At 42.0% G+C, this 22,888-nt stretch overlaps 1 protein-coding gene and 1 non-coding gene across 7 annotated transcripts in view; one reads left to right on the top strand and one right to left on the bottom strand.

The window, feature by feature from the left end:
• The window catches only part of Cntnap4 (contactin associated protein family member 4), a 302,762-nt gene that overhangs the window by 178,799 nt on the left and 101,075 nt on the right, over nucleotides 1–22,888 (bottom strand). The gene's annotated exons all lie outside the window — the stretch shown is intronic.
• LOC119802409 lies at nucleotides 9,841–9,949 on the top strand. The gene has a single exon (XR_005283421.1). It is a non-coding gene; the product is annotated as a U6 spliceosomal RNA (small nuclear RNA).

Below are 22,888 nucleotides of genomic sequence, written 5' to 3'. Positions count from 1 at the left end.
TTGTCTCTCCATCACCTGCAAGAGGACTGTGGGAGAATCTTCACCCTTCTGCCACCAGTCAGTGTGATTTCCAATTACAATCAATAGATACAAGCAGTTGAGGGAAATTAAAAAGAAACAGCAAGCTCAATTTGCCAAGCATGGAAAAGGTGATGTCTCAGAAGCAGTTGGGAAAATTCAAGTCAGCTAAGAGAGCTCTAGGAGGGACGGTGGAATAAAAGTCCCAGGAGCTTGGTAATGTATGGAACAGGGATAATCCTAATGAGTGAGTTGTCGGTGAAGCCCCACCCCTGGCTATCTATTTGGAACATTCTCTGTAGGCCAGAGGAGAAGGCACAATGCCTGCTTAAAACAAGCAGACGATTATACATGTATGTGTGTATGTATGTTATATATATATGTATGCATTTTATAATATAATATGTACATATACATAGGTTTATGGGCCAGAGATAGAGTGTGGAGTTGCAGCACCAGAGTAGGCCCCAGCTGTAGAAATATGATGAGCCAAGCAACACCAAGGTTCTCTCAGAAGCAATCTCATACAAGCACGAGGCTAAGAAGAAGGCAAGAGTTCACACAAGGATGTAGTTCAGACTTTGATGCGCAGGGTAGACAAACCTCACAGGTCTCCAGTACAAGTGGTTTTAAAAGGGCCTTGACAACTTCAACACACTAGCTCTAGTAGGTAAGTTAAGACGGCTGTGAGAAGCTCTTGGCAAAGCTAGAAAAACAGCTCATCTATTAAGGCTTCCTGCATTTCCAGAGGACGCCAGTTCAGCTCCCGGCACCCACACTGAGAGACTCATACCTGTTTGGAACTTAGCTCCAGATGATCAGATGCCCTCTTCTTCCCTCCCTAGGTACCTACACACACACACACACACACACACACACACACGCACACGCACACGCACACGCACACGCACATATGTGGTATGTCTGTTAACTTCATCCATCTCCTCCAGGGAGGAAAGAGGCAGCAATGGCTTTCCAGAGATTGTAGATGAGAAGTTCCCAACTCTGTTTTCCTTCAAGTGACTGATGACATAACACTTGGGAAGTATAGAACCTTCCAGAATTCCACAACAGAACTAAGGTTCAGCTGCCCACATTTCAGCCTAATTATCAGCTGTTTTCCCTCTTTCTCTTCAGCTCAAGTCTTTAGTATCAAATATCATGAGCTTCTATTCAAATTCTTGTCTTGGTTTCTGCAACTACTGGAGGCAAACTAAAACACATGAGTTGGGGGCGCTATAGCGAAAAAATACCTAAGGCCAGAAGAGGTCTTCACACTGACATCAGGAGTACAGCTGAAGCTCTGGCTAGGAAAAAGCCACAATCAATACTGCAGAAGAAACACCTTGACATTGGCTTCAGTTGTAAACACAATTAGCACACACAATGAGGAGTCTCCAGGGGATTTATGGGAGTGTCTGCACGAGTCAGGACATGTCAGCTGTCTATGCAATCTTAGTCTCCCGGTTTACAATGTCTGACATAAGCATTCACGGTTCCTTTAACTGCATATTAATTTCCTAACATGCGAGTTTTTCTGATATCTAGTAACATCCCTTTTCGTTCATCACAACAGTAAGAACATCGTTTGTGCATTCGTCTCTTTGATTATATATGAAACAAAATTCTAATACATTACTATTTGGGCTTACCTACATGTATGTAATATTGTGAGTATACATGAAACATGTTTTCTATAGTTTGGTTTACAAACACATACATAATGCTATGAATATACTTGTAACATATTTCCTATTGTTGGGGTTGCCTCCTGGTTGTTCCTAAAAATTGCTGAGAGAGCATAGATCAACTCATGCAACACAAGATGGTGTACAAAACGAATGGATCGACACTGGAGGCAGAGGAAGTGAGATGGATTTATAGACCTGGACTTGGAACTCAAGGTAAAGTTGCTGCTAGTTTAAGCTTAGGTGAGAAAAATATAAATTCTGAAAAAAAAAATATCACAGGCATCTCTTGATCCAGAAGGGCAAAAAGTTCATGGGTTAAGAACTGTCAAGCAGAGAAATGGTGTTCCTACATGAAAACAACATTGCAACACGACATCATGTCAAATGACATGGGAGATAGCGCTCAGGTATCCTGCTGGCTTTGCATTCATTTGGTCTTCAAAACAGTGAGTGGCATGTTTCTGAAAACGCTAGAAATGTATGCTATTTCCTTCATCGTCTTCAAATCATCCATACAATCAGTGGTTCACTCGATGAGCATTTCTGAAGGTTTCATAACCACTCCATCGCTCTGCAGACAGGGGAGAATGGAATTCTGGGGTGCAGAGGAAAGTTCTTGTATTCCCCATTTTGGTTATTATACCAATGCTTGAAGAAATGCTGACTGCTGAGTAGGGGGAATCCCTAGCTGTCCACGGGGCCACTGCCTTTCTGAGGATGGATAAAAATGAATGGCAATGTTGTAATGACCTCTCCGGGTAAATGTCTCAGTAATGTTTCTGACACCAAAAGACGCTGATTTAGCTAAAGCTACAGAGTGGGAACTTGGGAAGTAATTGCTATCCACTGCCATTTAAGGGGATTTTTAGAATATATATCCACTCAAATAGTGACTGATAGTAAAGTGCCAAGCTCTTTACTGGAGGCAGATATCTGTTAATGACGGCTAGCAATGCAATTCTGAGTTTTGGGAAAATTAACATACATTTTAAAATCATTTTTAATAGTCCAGAAATTAAGGGCAAAGGGCGCAGATCTAACTCTCCATGTGCATACAGTTATAGCAGAAGGAAAGAAATGATTACATTTGAAAGTGATGGATGTGTTCTCATAGTTGATCATTACCCAAAGCAAGTAAGAATCAAAGTATCACATGGTACTTCATAAATGGGTTCAGACATTATATGTCAATCATAAAATTGCAAGTAAAAAATGATTAAGAAAACAATAGCTTTTCCAAGGTCGATTGCTTCATATTTACTGAGTGCAGCCTACATCGATAAGGCAATGTTCGGACACCCAGATGCTCTTATTTCATCCTTAAGACAACACAGTCATCTGTGTCTAAACTACTATTAAATCATGTCAGCTGACAAAACGCAATCAAGATCTTGTCTGTGTTCAATGATTTTTAAAACAACATTAATTTTCATGACTTCATTGCTAGATTATTTCATGAACATTAATTCCAAAGTTTCAGGAGGCGGTTGGCATTCTCTGGTGCCGTAAAACTGATCTCACTCTATTTCGTCACAAAGTCTGATGATTAAACTTTTGGAAATATAGAAATATTACTTACTGTGTGATTTATAAATACATAAAATACTAATTTATCTCACACCGGAAAACAACAAAATGGTGAGATAAAAATCAATTATTTCTGTCCTAAGGCAAGATATACTATTGGTTCCAAAGGATGTACCAAGTCGATCAATCAATTTTATGAGCAGCTGCCAAATTATACAGTGAAAATTGAAGGCTGGGGCTTCTCTGGAAATTTCCGTTCCATTCCTCATTGTGACGTTTGATGTTGACACAGAACACTCATCATTGGATATCTTAATGGATTTTAAAATTTGTGACACCACTTATCAGACTATAAATGTCAGGGAGTGGGTGATGTTTCCAAAGACTTCAATGTGCCTTTCCTAGAACACCAAAGTCTGTAGTTTCAGAAAATATGAGTAAATTATCTGATTATTCTCTAGGTCAAACATCTGACCTAAGTCGCAGGTCAGATAAAATCCATATTCCAGGCCAGGTCGACGACTCAGTTGGTGAAGTGCCTGCCTTGCATGAGGACCTAAGTTATGATCCCCAGCATCCACATAAAAGTTCAGGCACAGAGTCCTGCCTCTGTAACCCCAGTGCAGGAGCATGGACACAGGTGGGTCTTGTAGTTCATCAGTAGTGGGCCAATCCAGCCAACTAGTGAGCCCCAGTTCAGTGATAGACTGTGTCATAAGAATAAGATGAAGAGTGACAGAAGAAGAAGATGCCTACCATCAATCAATGACCTCCACAATGTGCACATACACAGATGTGCAACAAAAAAATTAGATAAAACCGAGATGTCTTTGGGCTACATTTCTTCGGAAAGATTCTCCAGAATGTCCATGCCCTTGCCTATCTGCAGTATAGACTACAGAGTGTCACCGACTTCCAGCCTCTTCCTGGAAGCATGGAGGAACATTCTTGGTCCCTTTATCTCTTTCACATTCTTCTCTTGGTCTATCTTCCGTGCTTAGTTCCATCTGCATAATCTAGGAAAGTGTTCTTGCCCCAACACTGATGGTTATCAACCCACTTTCCATCCGCAGTTCTCCTTTCCCCATTACCATGTAAAGTAGCTTACTCACAGGTTCCAATACCAAGGATGCAAACATCTTTATTATAATGCTAGTTATGCATGCCCATTTATTATGTCCAAGTATTTCCTGAGTACCTATGATATTTCTCATACCAAAATAGGCTCTACAAATGAGAACAATCAAGAAAAAATATCCTTTGCGAACTTGCATTTTCAATTGTAGCTTTTCTAACTTCCGACAGCAAACACAACACACATTTTCCAAAATGGAAAAAAAAAGTCTGTATTTAAGAAGATACCAGATAGTTTCTGAGAATAAACAAATTGCTAACTATACTATATTGCCTGAGGCTAGTTCTCTAAACCAATTACAAAAGTTATGGAAAGAATAAACAAGAATTAGTGGCCCAAAGAGTAGATTTTAGACAAATAGTAAATTATAGTTTATCTTTATTATGTACAGATTCTGCATTTTTTAATACACCTACTAGCTACAAGTGATTTGTAACCCCCAAAATAAATGTCCAAGCTATTTTTCTTGGTCATTACAGAGATGTCCCAAACCTTAGAAAGCACTCACTTGCCCCAGGCAACCGTGATGATCAGTATTTGATAACTCATTCTTTCCAGAGATGTTGCGAAGCCAAGGTAGCAGATGTAATGAGAATCAGCAATGCCCAGCACAAACCTCAGCTTTCACTCACTCTGGAACAATTGCAGCAAGCATCAAGGCACATCAACAAAACACATTATAAAAATGCACTAGGATATGACAAACATGGGTCTTTAAAGATTTATAATTAAGCTGCCCACATGTAGACTGCTCCACGCTTTATAAGTTGCACCTGCCAGGTGTCAGAGTCATGCATATGAATACATTCAGGATATTTATGATCCTAGGACATTTTATATTGAAGCGGCCCGAAGCTGCCTGTCAGTGATTGATTTTTCTTTTTTTGAAATCTTAAGCACACACGTCAGATGTCACTCATGCTTTGAAAGGTGTGCTTTCCTTTTTTCTTGTTTTCTACTTTTACTTTGTGTTAGGTATTTGGTAGGTAGAGGTGACTATGAATCTCGATGTTGGTAAACTGTAAATATAAAAACAAATATAATATCTTACTTGAAAATGTGTTGTCATGGGGGCCAGTGAACAAACACATGTGCTAAAGCCAGGATGAAGGCCAATAAGATGGTTCTTCAGTGGAAATTCAGGACTGAATCTCATCTAACATGTTCCCTCCTAACCCTCTACTGGAGTGCCCTCCAAGAGGAGTGAGCAGTTCTCCAATTTTAAGGTGGGTAACAGAGATGTTAATCTTCTCATTGAGGCATCTCCACCCTACTCTCTCCAAGTGCAGGAAAACGACAAACAAATAAGCTTCAGAACTCAAACCATGGGATCAATGGAGTCAGGGAAATGCTTAGGTCTGGAAAAGGAGTAAGAAGATACAACCAAGTCATTTCTCTCCCTTTCCCCAATTCTATTTTACCCACTTGAATTCTGTCTTTTCTGTTACTCAGTCTCAACAAGCCTTCCTACAGCTCATCACTGCCAACCTGCACTCTAACACCTGGCCCCTGGCTTGCATCTGGACAGCCACCTCCATCCCTGGTGAGGCAACTCATTTCACATCAATCAATACTTTTCTTCCACTTGGTCCTCATGGTGCTCATTAATGTTCACCTTAACTTACTGCAAGTAAAACTGTACCATGTCAGATTGGGAATTTCAGTTACTAAAAATTTCAAAAGGAGAAAAAAATATATCTGCCATTCAGTGTTTTTATTGTGGATATGTTCAAATATATATACTAAGCAGAGAGAAAAAATAAGAAACTCACCTACATTCAGCTTCAAAGACCATTAACTAATGGCCAATCTTATTTCACTTGTAATCATATACCAACTTAGTTTATCACCTTTTCTAACAGATTAGATTAAATTTAACCACAGACATCACATAATTCCACTCATAAATATTTCTAGATATGTACTTAAAGGATGGGGATTTCTCTTTAAGCAAAAGCACAATGTCCTTATAGCAACTAATTTTTAATATTGCCTCTGTAGTATCTTTATCATCCTGTGTGGCTTAGTTATTGTTCCAAAGCAGAAGTGCAAGCGTGAACATGCTGGCAATGTTATTGAAATCAGGAGAGCAGAGTTAGTCCCAGGACAGCTACAGCTGTTACATAGAGAGACAAAAATCAGGAGAGCATAAATTTCCAAGATCACTGGGATGGAAAGATGGCTCAGAGGTGAAGAGAACTTGATGCTCTTGCAGAGGAACTGGGTTCGGTTTCCAATAACCACATGGCAGCTCACAACCACCTATAACTCGAGCACCAGGGCCTCAAACACCTACTTCTGACCTCTGGAACGGTGCACATACAGCACATACATGCAGGCAAAACAACCACCCACACTAAATAATAAACAAACTAACAAGCAAATGTTTTAAAAGTAAATGATTAAATGTTTTCTTGGTCTTGTCTCCATTTACTTAAACAATGTAAGTAAGCAAAGATGTAACACATGTCAGAAGTCCATGCAATGTGATTCCTCTGCTATCGCCAGCAACATTCATTCTCTTTTCACCTGGAGGACTTGAAAACTGACCTTACAGCTTCTTCTGGGAAGAACTGTACCTCTCTGAGTCTCTCCTCGGTCAGAGACTTATAGACATGCCAAGAGCACCTGCGCTAATGTCCCCAAAGACTTCTGAATTTTAAGCAATGTCAGCTCACCAAAAACGGACAACTCATCCACTAGAGTTGTTAGGTTTAAGAAGTCAGCTTATCTGAGGAAAAGTACTCAGAGAAAAATAATATGCACATAATTATAATTTCCTGAAAAAAAAGTGTTATGAAAAGGTAATTGTGGGTAAGGGGTAATGAGAAATAGAGGAAAGGGGGTTGTATGGCATAGAAAGAAATGTAGGACAGTTGTGGACCACAGCTATGATGCATACTAACACAAGCAAGGCCCAAGGGTGGTCAAGGAGAAGATGACAGCAGACACTTAGAGCAACTGAGTCCATGACAGCCATGGCTTTCATCTGTCACCTTAGATACACACATTAAAGCTTGTGGGGTGGGAGAAATAGCCTATCATATGACTTCCTGAGCTCATTCTGCCATCTTTGGTTACTGCTGACGTCGTCACCGTCTTTAAATATTCATGGGTGGTTCAAGTTCATAGCGTTCTATTCCAAGTGTCTCATCAGCTCCATGGCAGTCCTCTCTCTGCTAACAATAGTTGGTGAATGCTCTCAATGGCAGAAAAGATCCTTCTGATCACCTTCAAAGCTGTAGCTCAGGCATCTTGGTTATACTTGCTTGATTCTGTTGCCATGATTGAGAACATTGTAGAAAATAGGAAAAACAAGGGAAAACACAGAAATACAGCCATTTGTCGCTTCTCTTTAAAGCACAACAGTGATTTCAAACTAACCGTGGCATTTGAGGGACAATATATAAATGTAGCTTCCAGTATTGCTTTTATTATCATACTGAGATTAATTGTATAACACAAAGAGCCAGAGTTTTTAAACATATACAAGTCTTGTATGTTCATATCAGAAACAGAATTCCCTTGTCAAACATAAGTATCTATCCCCATCTGCAATCAGAACCAATTTTTGTATTAGGATTTGAAAGCCTCTAGTTATTATACCATTCAAAATAAAATTATTTATAATATGTATGTCCAATTTTAAATACCCTGGGCCTTTTTAAAAATTTTATTATAATTTTATATACAATTACAATGCATTTTGACCATATATACTCCTCTCCTCCCCAACTCTTTTCTGTCCACCACATCTCCTTCTCAAATTTGTTCTTTGATTGCTACACACACAGACAGACAGATCACACACACACCCTTCCCACACACACACACACAGCACACACACACATTTTGACTTGGCATTACATCAGCATAGAGCCATTGTGAACACGTTTTCCAACATAATATAATGGACTGGTGGCATCTTGAGAAATAGCAGTAGACTCGAGTCTCACTTGATAATACAAATTTCTCAAAAAATATACAGAACCTTCACTTTACACTTGTGACATCCTATATCAAGCATCTGAGTGACTGTCATTGCACAAGGCAGACAAATAGCCTCCTTGTCAAAGGCACCTCACCCCAAGGTCATCAGAATGCAGGCCATTATCTACAAGGTAAGTGTATCTTTTAAAATCTGAAACGAAGTCTAGAGAAATCCTTCACATATCATTAACTCAAGCAGAGAACAGAAAGCCAGAATATTACACATGTGTGAGTCAATTTACAGAAAAGATGGGAACTATTGTCCTGGTCAGAAGCAGCTAAGATCAGTAAGGAGCGATTGAGACTGATGTGTGCACACAGCAACTAAATCAGAAGCAGGGAGTGGAAAGCTATTCAAAAGACGGTGTCACAGTTGGGTTAATCAGTGGTTCCACTGGGAGGCAAAGCCTGATTAGTGGATGGGTCTCAGATGAATGACAAAACAGCTTTTGCGAGGTTGGGTGTGAGTTTTGGCTACAACATACAAAAGAGAATGGCAAGGGTAGGACACCATGGTATATTCAGGAACGGACTCAACTAAACCTGGAAGGAAAACAAAGACGGAGGAAGAAACTTCGAGTTGTTAACTGCATAGAGAATGAAATCATGAGAATGAGAGGAAAGCTTGCTAAACTCTAATGGTTGAGGTGAAGTCAGTGGAAGCTGTTCTTAATCTCTTCCCCTTTGAGGATGTGATGTGGAAACGTCTCTGGGAAGTCCCCACTTCCGGGACCCCCTTAAAATCTTTCCCCATTTCTCTCAACATCCTAAGCATTGCAATGATCTGCTAGCCACCAAGAAGAGGGACTCAGGTTCATTTAGATCATATAACACTGACAGAATGGTCCAGGTCAAAGGATTGTGGATCTTAGAGGTGGGGGGAACTGAAAGATCATAGATAACCAGAGTCCTTGGGTTTATAGATGAGGAACATGAAGTAGAACCATACTAGGGGTTGTCAAAGTCACAAACCAGAGTCTAGGGAAATGGTTCAGTGGGTAAAATGTTTGTCTAACTATGAGAACCTGGGGTCAATTGCCAGAAACCATATAAAATAAAGCCCAGAGTGGGGGGGATATTCACTTGAAATACCATGCTTAGGGAGCAGGAGACAGGAACATCTCTGGAGCTTGATGGTCAGTCAGCCTAGCCCACATGGCAAGCCACAGACCAGTGAGAGACCTTGTCTCAAAAACCAGGTGTAAACACCTAAAGATGACACTCCAAGCTGACCTCTGACCTCCATATGTATTTGTACACAGGTGTTCATGCCTCTGAACACACATGTACACCAGCGTGAACACATAAATACATATAAAATAATTAGAAGTCACAAAGCAAATGAGTTTTAGGGTGAGGGTGGCCTACGCCTTTAATGCAAGCACTTGAGAGGCAGAACCAGGGAGATCACTTAGTTGGAGACCAGCCTGGTCTACAGCCAGGATTACACAGAGAAACCCTGTCTCAAAAAAACAAAGAGTGCTCGCTTCGGCAGCACATATACTAAAAAATTGGAACGATACAGAGAAGATTAGCATGGCCCCTGCGCAAGGATGACACGCAAATTCGTGAAGCGTTCCATATTTTTTTTAAATAAACTGAAGGAAAAAAACCATATGGTCATCTCATTAGATGCTGAAAAAGCATTTGACAAAATTCAGCACCATTTTATGATAAAGGTCTTGGAGAGATTAGGGATACAAGGGTCATTCCTAAATATAATAAAAGCTATTTACAGCAAGCCGACAGCTAACATCAAATTAAACGGAGAGAAACTCAAGGCTATCCCACTAAATTCAGGAACACGACAAGGCTGTCCACTCTCTCCTTATCTCTTCAATATAGTGCTTGAAGTTCTAGCAATAGCAATAAGACAACATAAGGGAATCAAGGGGATTCAATTTGGAAAGGAAGAAGTTAAACTTTCATTATTTGCAGATGATATGATAGTATACATAAGCGACCCCAAAAACTCCACCAAAGAACTCCTACAGCTGATAAACTCCTTCAGTAACGTGGCAGGTTACAAGAGCAACTCCAAAAAATCAGTCGCCCTCCTATACACAAAGGATAAGGAAGCAGAGAGGGAAATCAGAGAAGTATCACCTTTCACAATAGCCACAAATAGCATAAGATATCTGGGAGTATCTCTAACCAAGGAAGTGAAGGATTTATTTGACAAGAACTTTAAGTCTTTGAAGAAAGAAATTGAAGAGGATACCAGAAAATGGAAGGATCTCCCCTGCTCATGGATTGGGAGGATCAACATAGTAAAAATGGCAATTCTACCAAAAGCAATCTATAGATTCAATGCAATCCCAATCAAGGTCCCATTAAAATTCTTCACAGAGATTGAGAGGACAATAATCAACTTTATATGGAAAAACAAGAAACCCAGGATAGCCAAAAAAATCTTATACAATAAAGGTTCTTCTGGAGGCATTACCATCCCTGACTTCAAACTCTATTACAAAGCTACAGTATTGAAAACGGCTTGGTATTGGCATAAGAACAGAGAGGTTGACCAATGGAATCGTATAGAAGACCCGGATCTTAAACCACAAACCTATGAACACCTGATTTTTGATAAAGGAGCCAAAAGTACACAATGGAAGAAAGAGGGCATCTTCAACAAATGGTGCTGGCATAACTGGATGTCAACCTGTAGAAGAATGAAAGTAGATCCATATCTATCACCATGCACAAAACTCAAGTCCAAATGGATTAAAGACCTCAATATTAATTTGAACACATTGAGCTTGATAGAGGAGAAAGTGGGAAGTACTCTACAACAAATGGGCACAGGGAACCGTTTCCTACGCATAACCCCAGCTGCACAGACTTTAAGGGCAACATTGAATAAATGGGACCTCCTGAAGTTGAGCAGCTTCTGTAAAGCAAAGGACATTGTCACTAAGACACAAAGGCAGCCTACTGACTGGGAAAAGATCTTCACCAACCCTGCAACTGACAAAGGTCTGATCTCTAAAATATATAAGGAACTCAAGAGACTAGACGGTAAAATGCCAATTAACCCAATTAAAAAATGGGGCACTGAACTGAACAGAGAATTCTCAACAGAAGAAGTTCGAATGGCCAAAAGACACTTAAGGTCATGCTCAACCTCCCTAGCTATCAGGGAAATGCAAATCAAAACAACTTTGAGATATCATCTTACACCTGTCAGATTGGCTAAAATCCAAAACACCAATAATAACCTTTGCTGGAGAGGTTGTGGGGTAAGGGGTACACTCATCCATTGCTGGTGGGAATGCAAACTTGTGCAACCACTTTGGAAAGCAGTGTGGCGGTTTCTCAGGAAATTCGGGATCAACCTACCCCAGGACCCAGCAATTCCACTATTGGGAATCTACCCAAGAGATGCCCAATCATACAACAAAAGCATATGCTCATCTATGTTCATAGCAGCATTATTTGTAATAGCCAGATCCTGGAAACAACCTAGATGCCCTTCAGTGGAAGAATGGATGAAGAAACTGTGGAATATATACATGCTAGAATACTACTCAGCGGTAAAAAACAATGACATCTTGAATTTTGCAGGCAAATGGATGGAAATAGAAAACACTATTCTGAGTGAGGTAACCCAGACCCATAAAGATGAACATGGGATGTACTCACTCATATTCGGTTTCTAGCCATATTTAAAGGACATCGAGCCTATAAATTTGGGATCCTTGAGAAGATAATAAGAAGGTGAACTCCCAAAAAAAGATATAGTAATCCTCCTGGATATTGGAAGTAGACACGATCGCCAGGCAAAATTGGGAACTTGAGGGTTGGGCAAGACTGGGCCAAGGGAAGATGGGGAGAGAAAAGTGTGAAGGGGAGAACGGGGGGAGCTCAGAGGAATGGGGTGCTTGGGATATAGGAAGGGTGGATATGGGAGCAGGGAAGCATATATCTTAATTTAAGGAGCTACCTGAGGGTTGTCAAGAGACTTGACCCTAGAGGGGTTCCCAGGTTTCCAGGGAGATGCCCCCAGTTAGTTCCTTGGGCAGCTGAGGAGAGGGAGCCTGAAAAGGCCAGTTCCTATAGCCATACTGATGAATTTCTTGCATATCACCATAGAACCTCCACCTGACGATAGATGAAGAAAATGACAGAGCCCCACATTGGAGCACCGGACTGAGCTCCCAAGGTCCTGATGAGGAGCAGAAGGAGAGAGAACATGAGAAAGAAAGTCAGGACCGTGAGGGAACCTCCAGCTGGCGACAGATGGGGAAGGTGACTGAGCCCCACATTGGAGCACTGGACTGAGCTCCCAAGGTCCTGATGAGGAGCAGAAGGAGCGAGAACTTGAGGGAGAAAGTCAGGAACGAGAGGGGTGCGTTCACTCATGGAGACGGTGGGACAGAACTAATGGGAGATCACCAACTCCAGTTGGAATGGGACTGATGGATCATGCGACCAAACCCGTCTCTCTGAATGTGGCCAACAGCGGGGGCTGACTGAGAAGCAAAGGACAATGGCTCTGGGCTCTGATTCTTCTGCATGGGCGGGCTCTGTGGGAGCCTTCTCAGCTTGATCGATCACCTTCCTGAACCTGGGGGGAGTTGGGAGGACATTGGTCTTAGCATAGAGTGGGGAACCCTGATGGCTCCTTGGCCTTGAAAAGGAGGGAGGGGAAGTATGGGTGGAGGGGAGGGGAGGGAATGGGGAGAAGGAGGGGAGGGAAGGGGGAGGAGGAGGGGAGGGAGGGGGGAGGAGGAGGGAAGGAGATGGAAATTTTTAAATATAAAAAAAAATAAACCATGAAAAAAAAATAAAAAAAATAAATAAATAAATACCTAAAATCTTACTGTTAAGGAAGAAGTCAGCACCAATCCAAAAAAAAAAAAAAAAAAAAAAAAAAAAAAAAAAAAAAAAAAAAAAAACAAAGAAAAAAGAAAAGAAATGCTTGTGTCTGTGTCAGGCCTTACAAATCAAATGACTTTTAGAGTAGGCACAGAGCCTAAATCCTATACGTAGAAAACACCTTGAACCACACAGAGATGGCTTCATTCCCCCAGGTCTACAAACAGGCATCTGAGGATTAGTGTCTCCTTACCTGAAGCCATCTGTTCCTCTCTCTGGCATAGATCACACACTTTGCAGAATCAGAAGTCATGAGGAACTGTGTCTCCTGTGGAACTCTGAGAGACCTCGAGAGCAGGGACATGATCACACTGGGTCTTAGCCATGCCTCCTGCAGAGAGCCACCCTGGAAAGCAGTATCAGCCTGGCTTTCAAGGAGCCCAGCTGCCTCTTCTGAGATAGATACCCAGTACTTCACATCCCTTGCAGAGCATCCATTGCTCCAACTCCTTCCTTTCAACAACATTTTTATTATTATTTAAAGTCAACTTTAAATTTGAAGATATTTTGATCATATTCTTCCTCCCCTAAGTCCTTCCAGATTCTTTCCCCTTCCCTACCCACCCAATTTAAGCTCTTTTCAAAAAACAAGGCAAAACCCAAACACAACAATAAAAACCCTTCAAAAGCTATAAAGCAAAATAAAATACCACCCAAAAAGAAAAGGAAAAAAAAAGTGTAATCAAGAGCCAGAGTGGATGGAGGGCATCAAGAAAATCATGTCCTTTAAGTCAACATAAGCAAAACTTAGCAAAACGCAGAGACTGAAGCAGGATGCACAGGGCTGCACGGGTCTGCACCAGGGCCTCGGCTTATAATATTTCTTCCTGTTCAGTATTCCTATGAAATTCCTGAGTGAAATGAGTGGGTCTCTGATTCTTGTGCCTTCTCTTTGCCTCTTTTCTAACTCTGTTGGTTTGTCTTGTCCAGCTCCAGTGTGGTAGTTTTTGTTTTGTCTTATTATAGTTTATTTAAAAATGAATGTGTGAATGAAAACTTATACACTGGGGTAAAGACCAGCAACTGAGCTGTCATTTATACCTGCAGGGAGAGGGAAAATCACTTTTCTCCAATGGAGTGACACTGGGTACATCAACAAATTTTTGATGCCCTCTTGGGCACTCATCGCATGTTAAACCTAGGAATCCCTCAGCATCGTCACCACATGGGAATGCACTAGAGCTCTGGATTTGAGCAGCCTGGGTTGTGCTGATCTAGGCTGTACCCATTCCCATTTGGCAACCACTAGAGGCGCTCAACACCTGGAGCCTTCAGCTTCATCTCTAAGATGGGAATAATGAGACAGCACTCTCCAGAAGGTTTTGGATGACACCAGGAGCAAAGGGAATCCATTTTGTCCAAAAAGCAAATTAACTCTTCCAGACCCCACAGAAAGTTTATAAGCTTTCCCCACATGGTGGATTCCTATGGACTCAGCATTTAAATAGGTCATCTGTCTATTGCAGATAATTTTCCTTTTGCTCTTAGGACAATAAACCAATGAGAGAAAAGAATGGTGGAAAATCCATTTCTTTTTTGTCAAGAGTATTTGTAGTTCCGCCCATCCTTATCAGGGCCATCCCTTCAGCTGAAGATCACATCTTCACACTTGTAATCATCTTCTCTATTCAACACAGAAATGTCCTTGGGATGCCCAAGCACACTGATCCAAACACCATGCAACTCCTCATCATGGCCAGTCTCCGCAGTCAACTTGATGGGATTAGAATCACCATGGAAACACCCCTTTATGCAGCCATGTCTCTAAGAAATTTCCTAGTCTGGGTTAAGTGAGGTGGAAAGACCCACCCTAAATGTGGATGGCACCATTCCAAAGGCTGGTGATCTGGGCTAAACACAAAGGAGAAGGCCCACTGAGCAACAGCATTTCTCTCTCCCTGCTTCCTGACTGCAGATGCAGCATTTGCTAGCTGCCTCACACCCCGGCATCGTTCCTTCTCCCACTGTGATGGACTATTGCCCCAGAGTGTGAACCAAAATAAAGCTTTCCACTCCAAAGGCACACACGTTGGATATTTTGTCAGAGCTCTAAGAAAACAAACTAATACATCCCCCTTCCAAACCCGAGAACATTGCCTCGGATGGCCCTGTTTTTGAAATATTGTAAATGTTTCAGACAGATGACTAGATCCTTTCAACTGCCTCAAATTGTTTGTGTTTTTCAGCCCTCTTAGCTCTACTCTTCCTCCGATGCCTCTGTCTTTGCAACGGTTAATGTGATGAGTCAGCGTAGCTAGACCATGGTGCCCACATATTGAGTCAAATAGATCAGGGATAATGCAAACTGCCTTTTAGTGTGTGGGTGGGCCTCTTCTAAGCACTGAAGTCCTAAATGGAAACTAAGTCCGACCTGTTTGGAAGAGGAAAGAATTATGCAACAGATTGCTGTGCAATCCTGCACCCTGGATCCTAGATTCTAGCCTGCTAGTCAGTCTACAGATTCCAGGCTGACCAAGCTTCCATGGTTACATGAAGCAAGCCTTTAAAAAATTCTTTGAAATGAATCTCTCTCCATCTCCCTCTCCCCTTCCTCTCCTTTCTCCTGCACCCTCTTCTTGTTTCTTCCATGAACAGTACTGACTCTTTCCTTTCCTGTTGTTAAGAGTAACTAACAGCTCCATATCCTGCAAATACAATCAAATACAATGTCCATACAAATACATGTCCGTATCCTACAAATACAATGTCACCATGTATTTGAACCCTGAGTCTAGCAAGCATCTCCCTGCATGCTTGTATATAGGCAGTTGTACATGGCTGACTATGTTGTATCTGGCAGTGGACACAGGGTCTATCAGGGGCCCCTAACCTGGGCTGGGAACACATATCCATCAGACTCTGTTTAAAGCAGACAGTAGTGTTACATTTCCTTAGACCATTTTGTACATGGAGGTCCCTTTCTGTAGATGGATGCTCAACCTGACCTGACTTTTCATGGGAATCTGTGTTTCTCCTTCGAAGCAGGGTTACCTGGATTCACGTTCCCCATCCAACTTCTCTGTAACTGTTTTCCAACATGCTACCCAGGCTTGCCCACACAGACAAAGGTCTGAGAACAGCACTGGCTGTCTCCACAATTCTGTACTGTGGTTCCCTTCCAAACCCTGATGCGGCCCTTGAATTGTTTGCTCCCACCTTTGAGCTTCATTGCTGATAGCCCCAAATGGCTTGTTTATTTTACAGGCAGCAGAATAGTGCTTCTCAAGCTGTGGGTCATGATCCCTATGAGGTTTGAAGAACCTTTTCACAGGGGTCGCCTAAGACCATCCTTCATATCAGATATTTACATTGTGATTCATAACAGTAGTAAAATTACAGTTATGAAGTAGCAACGAAAATAACTTTATGGTTGGGGGTCACCACAATGCGAGGGACTGCATTAAAGGGTCACAGCATTAGGAAGGCTGAGAACCACTGCAGTAAAGGGTTGTATTTAATTGTGCTGATGTATTTTTACCCTGTCTCCTTTCCTTGCCTCCCTCCCTCCTCATCTCTCTTCCTTCCATCCTCCTCCCTGTTGTATGCATTTATTATGTGTGTCTATGTACGTGTGTGTGTGTGTGTGCGCGCGCGTGCGCGCGCGCGTGCATTCAGGGTGCGTGCGTGCCACAGCACAGGTATGAAGGTGAGAGGACAACCCCAAATGTCATCGCCACCATCTTCCTTGTCTAAGACAGGGTCTCTTCTCCATCATTTTCTGCTGCATGCTCCAGGCTGGCCTATGGACAGAGTGATTCTCCTGACTCCACAGCCCAACTCAACAGGGGAACACCGACATTCCAGACACAGGCTGCTGCACCTGGCTTGTGTGTGTGCGTGTTCTGGGAATTCCAATTCAGGTCCTGAAGTTTACACATGAAATGCTTTATGGCCCGAGCCCTCTCTCCAGCTCTCTCTCCTCCTTTGCTCTCTTTCCCTCTTGCTTTACCTCCCTTTTACTTCGTTCTTGTCTCATCTCCGCTGTCTTTTGTATCGAATTTTCACACGTTCTTTTGTGTGTGCCTTGTTACAGAGGCTATAAGAGCAACTGGCCTGAGGTTTAAGATGATGATGATGATGATGATGATGATTATGATGATGATGCAGAGCTGATGTCTGTCCTGCATATGCCCAATCACAGAGATGGCATCCTTAACAGCCACCCTCTTCCTTACAGCTCTTACTCCTTTTTTGTTCGTTCATTTACTCATTTGTTTGTTTGTTTTTCCCTTAGCTTCTTTACTTTGACTAGGCCTTGATATGACTTCCTAGTGACACAAGCAACCCTGGGCACAGGCACCCGAAGAGGCTCACTAGTCTCATAAAACCGGTTCCCATGCCTGTAGGTAAGAAAACGCGACTGATGGCTTTGGCTACTCTACCCCAGATAATCAGATCTAGTTATATTTCTATTCCAGGTCCTAGGAACAGTGAGTTCCAGGGAGGAAAATATGAGAGAGGAGGGGAGGACTGAGAAAAGAGAGGACCAAAGAGAGGAAGATTATGGCTCCCAGGAACTACTTTTCCTGAAGGAGAGATGTGAGATAACTGTTTTATGTCATAGTAGATCATGTCAAGCCGCACAGGTTTCCAAAAGAACAGAAAACTATGATGTAGAACTCTATGGAATCTCTAAGTTGGACGAGACACAGGAATATATCTCCCAGACATATACAGAGCTTTTGTTGGCTCGTTATAATTCAATTTAATACAAGATAAAGTCATTTTAAAAGAGAAACTCTTAACTGAGAAGATGACGCCAGCAGATTGGCCTATGGGCAAGCCTATGGTACATTCTCTTCACTGATGGTAGATGACTGACGTGGGAGGGCCCAACTCACTTTAGGCAGTTCTAAGCCTGGGCTACTGGTTCTGGGCCCTTTAAGAAAGCAAGTTATAACCATAACTGGGCAGTGAGGGCACATGCTTTTAATCCCAGCACTCGGGAGGCAGAGACAAACAGATCTCTGTGACTTTGAGGTCAGCCTGGTCTACAGAGAGTTACAGAGAGCCAAGGATAGGGCTGTTACACAGAGAAACCCTGTCTTGAAAATAAAAAAAAAAAAAAAACAGGCTAAGCAAAGCATGAGGAGCAAGCCACTAAGCAGTTCTCTATGGCCTCTCATCAGTTCCTGCCTCCAGATTCCTGCCTTGAACTCCTGCTCTTACTGGCCTGGATGGTTAGACGCTATAGACTGAAATAAACCCTTTCTTCCCCCAAGTTTCCTTTGGTCATGCTGTCTCATCACAGAAATAGAAAGGAAGCTAGGACATAGGTCTTTCAAAACTGTTGCACCTTGCTGGGATCGGGGGGGGGGGGGGGGGGGGAGAGGGCTTTAAAAAAATGTGCCAGAGCCAAGTTTACACTTGATTCAGTTCAGGTTTGAGCAAAGTAATGCAAGGTTAAGAAGTTTTGAAAAGTGCAAATAAAAACAGTCAGAGTCAAGGGGAAGCTCAACATTCGTGTGTATCTACCTGAGAGGTTTGATTTCACAAGAGCAGAGAGACGCAACAGAACAATTTTCTCCCGGTGTGGATGAATTTCAATATTTGCCTGTCATCTTTGACACGGAGCTTTACAAAGAGAGCGCAAATGTCACCGCGAACTCAATTAATTCATATATTTATTCTAATCTCAGGTTCTAAAATCGATTTCCAAAGTGACATATTGAATTGGTTTTTTATTATTATTACTTCTCGGTAGAAGGACAATGCTGTTATTGAAATAATAGCATTGTAGTTCTTGGGATAATTTTTCTCCACTTTCCAAAAACTTGATAAAATAAATACAGGTTTGGGGGCTTTATTTTAACCTCCTGAAGCTGATATTCCCAGCCTGCCCTCCACTCATGATGACTCTGACATAGTCTAATAAAGCTATGAGTCCCAGAGGATAGCTTTCTCATTGCCCCAGCAATTTTTCTCTTCTCTTTCTTATAGAAGAGGAATTCTATTATTAAGTGCTTAAAATATTCAAGGCTCTAAAAGGGAGGCGCGCTCCGTTCCAGAGATTAATAACAATAAGAGACACAGAATGGATGATGAGGGTTCAAAGCCGAATAGAAATTTCATTTGCAGAATGGAAGTCAGACCCAATTTCTCTGCAGCATGTGTTTCTGATTTATAGACTCCACTCCACGGACTGTGTCCTCATATTTTTGTGATGCTTGATTTTTTTTTCCCCTTTCACAGCCACAGTTGCTCCTGGATAAAGACCCTCACTCATGCTTGACTCTTTTGTAACACATAGTCTTCTCGGTCACCCAAAGGATTATTGTTCCTAAACGCTGGTCAAAGTTCTAAGACTCACACAATAATATAAAGAGATAATTTTAGACAACACTAGTCCCAGAATGTGAAGCACAAAGGCAATGGGAAGTGTGGGTGGGTACAGTCAAGTTGTGCAAGTCATTGTTCTTATGATATTATGCAAATAGCTTGTCTCGATGCAAACACAGATCTCCACTTGATAAGCTAGCCAGGTATACCACCAGGCTTTGGATCTGAAGTAAGTAATAACAGAGATTCCCCCCCCTCATGTTTGTCCTACAAGGGAACTTTCCAGGTCTGTCCTAACTCACACTGGCAATGAGCACAGACTGACAATCTCGGAGGGATCAGCAGCTTTAATTAAGACATGAGTGTACTTTTTTTTTTTAATAAAGGCAGATGCATAGTCTGAATTGTAGCCAGTAGTATTTGGGCACTTAGTTATATCAAGGGGCTAATTTGGAACAAAGACCAGTGTCTAAGGAGAGTGAAACAGACTGAAAACAATATATGCATGAGTCTGAAACACAGTTGATGAAGGTTATAGAAAGCAAGCAATAAAACCTAGAGGGACTTCCTGGAAATGGAAATGACACTATTGCAGATGTCACTGGAAACAAATAAGACCCCAGAGAGAGTTGTGTGACTATTGGAAAAGTAATGGTGGGGAGCAGGTTTGACAAGTTAGTGGCTTCATTGAGGCTGGGAAGCCCTGGGCTATAAGGATGAGTCAAAGCTTGTCTGGCGAGTCTGCCTTAGATGTCAGTAAAGACCCAGACAAGAAGTTTAGGAGTACAGCAAACTTTGGTGAATGCCTGATGAGCTGGCATTAAGCATTTGAGACCAGAGCTACGGTGCTCAAGGAAGCTGTTGCTAGGACATGCCAGGATTGCCGTTGGACAGAGCCTCTAAGTCTGTCTGCCAAGAGAAACATTTCAATAAAACCCAGTCACATGCTGCTCTTTGCACACCCAAAGTATATGACAACCCCAACCCAGAAGTGACAGCAGATGTGTATTAATCCACATATATACTCTTCCACCTGCTCCTCAGCAGTGAGTTCCGGAGCTCATCTGCCAAGCGTCTGATGAGGCACAGCAATGCAACTTCCCCACATAGAAAACAAATTAAGGCTTTGAACCACAATGAAGGCTTGATAAATAACAAAGAACCAGATGCATTAGAGTTCACAATATTCTACTTGCTTATATAACATTGTGTCTTAAAACAATTATCGTACATCCATGGTTAACCCTTCTGCTTGGGTTCCCCTTTTTCAAGATTTATTATTGATTATGTGTATGGGTGGGAGATTACGTGCATGTGGGAGCAAGTGCTAATAGAGGCCAAAAGGTGACATTGGATTCCCTGGAACTGGAGTTAAAGGGGGCTGTAAGCCATTGGTGCTAGGAATAGATCTCCAGTCCTATGGAAGACTAGCCCTTAACGACTGACCCATCTCTCTAGTTCCTAGATCCCCATCTTATATACTTTGACTGACTGCTCTTGGTGCTAGAAAGAAGGCTCGGGAATTGGGACCACTAGTTACTTACAGAGGACCCAGGTTTAGTTCCCAGAACCCACATAGTGATTTATAACCATTCATAATTCCAGTTCCAGGGGAACCATCATGTTATTCTGAGCCCCCCCCCATGGGCACTATAAACACATGATGCACATATAGACATGTAGGTAAAAACACTCATATGCAAAAACTAAACTAAATACATATTAAAAGATTAATAAGAATTCTCTTGCTAGATCTGCATGCTCATGAGTATGAGCAGGAGGGGAGAGAACTGAATGAAAACTATCAATGACCACCTGTTATTAAGAGTTCAGGTATGAAGACTGGAGAGACTGGAGACGAGTGTTGAACCCAGCACAACTGGAGAAAGAGAAAATGCTATTATAATGATGCTTCTAACTATGTTCTGTTATACTCATAGACTGGTGGTTACCCCAGTTGTCACCAAAGAGCTTTCCTCCAGTAACTGAAGGAAACAGATGCAGAAACTCACAGCCAAGTATTGGGCCAAACTCAGGGAATCCTGTTGAAAAGGTGGAATGATTATATGAGCCAGGGGGTCAAGGACATCATAAAAGAACCCATAGAAATAACTAACCTGGGTTCATGGGCGTTCATAGAACATACCTGCTGGTAGAAGGAACTAGTATATTTCTCTCACTCTTGGTGTGCCTCTGTCAGTTTGTCAGTAGCCACCAAATCTTTACAAGATCCCAGCCCCAGTGGTTGTCTCCTACCTCATGGCCCTCTCTTCCACAGCCTTTGACATAGTTCACATCCCAACTAGCCAGTGCTAGGCTGAGCTCGTGAAACACTACCTTCTCATTCTGCCTACAGCTCCAGGCCTTGGAGCGTCTTCCTGCTGATGTTAAATTCAGTGTTCCCTTACCATCTCATACTTGGCAGCTTGGCTTTTCCATCACCTGTAACCGATATTCTATAATGACTTCCCAGTTTCAGATGCCTGGGGCGATCTCTGGCTTCCTGACTGGGCACTGACTCACAGGACAATGTAGGATCAGAACTAACGCTTTTACTTCTTCCTTCTCTGTCATAATAGAGTCAAAGATAAGACAACCTGCTATGTACAGGCATGCCACCTGGCCATCATGTAAGTAAGTGCGTGTGTATGTATAAAGAGCTAGCAGAATAAATAAAGGGAAATAGTCTATGATAGTTCATTTTGATCATTTCCATTCACTCTTATTACCAGGATCTGCTGCACAATGGCAAATAAACCAAAGGAACATCTGTACTTATGTTTATTAGTTTTATTATTGCTATAGCTAACTACATAAAAGAATGACCTTCAGGGATGAAAGATGTATTTTGCTCATAGTTTCAGAGACTTCTGTGCACAGACACTTGGCGCTATGTTTCTGGCTCTCTGAGGAGGCAAAACTTTAGGGTACATGCTGCCTGCTTCACATGGAAGACAAGAAGTAGAGAGAGCTGGAACAAGAGTACACCCTGAGGGACCTACTTACTCCCATTAAGCCCTACCTCCAGACTCTTCCAGAACTTTCACTAGCTGGGGACCAACACAGGAGCTATGTGTGTGTGTGGGGGGGGGGAAGATTTCTAATCCACCAGTTGCTAGGAAAACTGTCAAAGGATTCCTTCAGGAAGGGTTTTCAAGCAAAACTAACATCTGAGTGTCAGTCAAGTCAGAGTCCAGATCAGTCATACCATTGTGAGGAGGTGAGCTTCATTCAACTGCTGAACAAAATGAAAAATGATAATGTTGAATTTACAGCATGTTTCTTTCCCTCTCCTCCTCCCTCTCTCCCCCACACTCCCACTTCTCTTCTTCTGCCTTAGGGCAGTTGAGCACCTGATTCCTGGCTGTGC

The sequence above is a fragment of the Arvicola amphibius genome, chromosome 15, assembly GCF_903992535.2.
Source record: "Arvicola amphibius chromosome 15, mArvAmp1.2, whole genome shotgun sequence".
Lineage (NCBI taxonomy): Eukaryota > Metazoa > Chordata > Mammalia > Rodentia > Cricetidae > Arvicola > Arvicola amphibius.
The sequence above is the reverse complement of the archived record's forward strand: the minus strand, read 5'-3'. Positions and strand labels throughout refer to the sequence as shown.